We start from the raw sequence: 2,573 nt of genomic DNA, 5'->3' as shown, positions 1-2,573 counted from the left end.
ACATGAGTTTGAGTGAACTCCGGGAGATGGTGATAGACAGGGAGGCCTGGCATGCTGCGATTCATGGGGTCGCAAAGAGTCGGACATGACTGAGCAACTGATCTGAATCTGATCTGATGACATCAATTTATGGATGTTAAACCAAGCTTACATTCCTGAAAAAAATGGTCAAAATGTACAGTGTTTTCTGTGTATTGCTGAATTCTGTTAACTAACATTTTGTAGAGAATTTTTGCGTTTATATTAATGGGAGATACTGGTCTGTGGTTTTCTAGTGATTCCTCTTTCCAGTCTTGGTATTGGATTAATACTGGCCTCATAGCATGAGCTGGAAAGTGTTTCCTCCTCTTCTGTTTCCTGGAAGAGTTTGTGAACATTGGTGTTAATTCTTCTTTAAGTGCTTGGTAGTCTTCACCAGCAACATCACCTGGGCTTGGGCTTTCTTTTGGAGGGAGGTTAAATTACTAACGAATTTTCTTATACATATATTCATATTTTCTATTTCTTCTTGCATCAGTTTTGGTCATTTGTATCTTTTTAGGGATTTTCCCATTTTATCCAAACCCCTGCACGGCGCTGTGTTTGAAGGGGCTGCTCCTCCCTCCCTGGCAGCTGAGCCTGGGGGTCACAGCTGGGCGGCCCTTCCCTGCCCGGCTGAGGCCCACAGCAGGTCCGGAGCTGGCTCTCCGGGAAGCTTGGCCTGCACGCCTGGCAGAGTTCTCTCGAGTTCCGTCCAAAGCCTCAGCCCCCAGAAAACAGTGGGACCCGTGGAGGGCGCCCCCCCCCCCCGCCCCCAGCCTACAGGGAGCTTCTGACAACACGGTGCCCGCACTCCTTACCGCCCCACCCAGGGAGGGGTGGGCACAGACCCTCACTGCACACCCTCAGCCTGGTCAAGGTGGGGAGAAGCCGGCTGCCTCTGGTCTCTCTCCACGGGCTTGGCTGCTTGGGGCCGCTTCCCGCCTGGAGAACAGCACAGGGCGCCTGCCCCTCCTCCTGTGAACAGCCTCCTAAGTGCCGCCCGCCCCGCCCCTCCCCGCTCCTCCAGCCCACGTGCGGCCATCTCCCCCAGGAAGGGTGCTGTCCCGGGGGCTTCAGTGGCAGTGAGCCTCCCGCCTCGGGTGTGCCGGCAGGGTCAGGGCCAGGCCCAGGGCTGTGCCTCCACCCAGGCTCTAACCTGTGCCTTACTTGCCTTCTCCCAGCTGCTCCACAGGCCAGCAGAGGGCCTGGGGCAGACGAGGGTCACCAACGAGGAGGCCGAGGTTGAGGGTCCCGCCCGGCCCAGGGGCTCCTCACTGCCACGACGGGGCAGCCTCTTTCCCAAGTCGAGTTCGTTGGGTAAACTATTAAAACAGCTTGCTTTCACAAAGCCTTTTTATTTTCAAATAATTACACCTTCACGTGAGGTTTCGCTCAGCGCAGAGGTCCCGGGTACACCTCGCCGTCTCCTGCAATGTCTGTCCTTCTGCGATGCGAGGACGCCGTGACCAGGAGACCCTGGTCGTGCTGAGTCCTCTCTCCCGGGTGAGGCTCCCTGTGGGTTGGGGGTCCCATGGCTACAAGCATCTCCCTCCTGCTTCCTTAGGAGCCACGTGCCCCATCATCTCTCACCCAGACAGCTGCTAATTGAAGCAACTGAGTTTTGAAAGATGGACAAACTCAGTTTTCCCAGGATGCAGGGATTTCCAGTCAACACCAGGTGCTGGGATCCAGCCTGGCCTGGCGAGCGCGCTGTCTGACCAGCGAGTGGCGGAGCGGCACTGGGTGTCCCGGGTCTGCGTCCGTCCAGGGGCTGCAGCCTGCTGGCCCTGCGGCAACGAGAGCCCGCAGGCTGAGCTGAACCCAATCTGGGCTGCCCACGAATCTCCCTGTGCTCCATCCAGCTCTTTCCTAAGATTGCAGGGGAGCCTGGGAAGACCTAGTGGATCAGGCACCTTGGGGGCTGGTCTAAAAGCTGTCCCTTGAACCAGTTCTCTTGGGGGGGAGGGTGAGAAACCATGACAAACTCTCCTCCAGATGCCACCGTTTCCCTGGTAACTGATTGTACAGGGAGGAGTCCTGAGGGCATGGCTGGAACTGCCAGCAGAGTGGTGTGTGGAAGACCTGCAGAGGCCCCAGAGATGACCCCTAGAGAGGAGGGAGAGGAGGGAGGGAGGTCTCTGGGTCGGGGGCAGACAGGCCTAGGTGCTGGGCAGTAGGGGCCTGTGCTGGGGAGCCCTCCTGAGGCCCAGGAAGGTCATAGCTGGGATGGCAGGAAGCAGTGGGTTCCCCCATGGGGGGAGTGGGCATTGGGACCTGGAAAGCCCAAGGGAGGGGCTGCAGAGACCACTGGGCGGGGCCCCAGATCGAGCAACCCTCTGCAGCCCAGGCCTCCTTTGCCCCGTGTGTTGAGGGGAAACAAGCTCACAGCAATGCAGTGCTCTTTGCTGCATCCTGAGGACGATGGAGTCTGCTGACCTCAGAAATAAGCACTCAGTTATTTTACCAGCAAAAGTGGACTTTGGAACATCACAGGAACTGCGATTTGGGACACGCAGGCTATAGCAAAAGCCATAGGTAAGTCCAACAAAAAG

This window comes from Bos indicus, chromosome 11 (genome assembly GCF_029378745.1).
Source record: "Bos indicus isolate NIAB-ARS_2022 breed Sahiwal x Tharparkar chromosome 11, NIAB-ARS_B.indTharparkar_mat_pri_1.0, whole genome shotgun sequence".
Taxonomy (NCBI): domain Eukaryota; kingdom Metazoa; phylum Chordata; class Mammalia; order Artiodactyla; family Bovidae; genus Bos; species Bos indicus.
Note: the sequence above shows the minus strand (reverse complement) of the source record.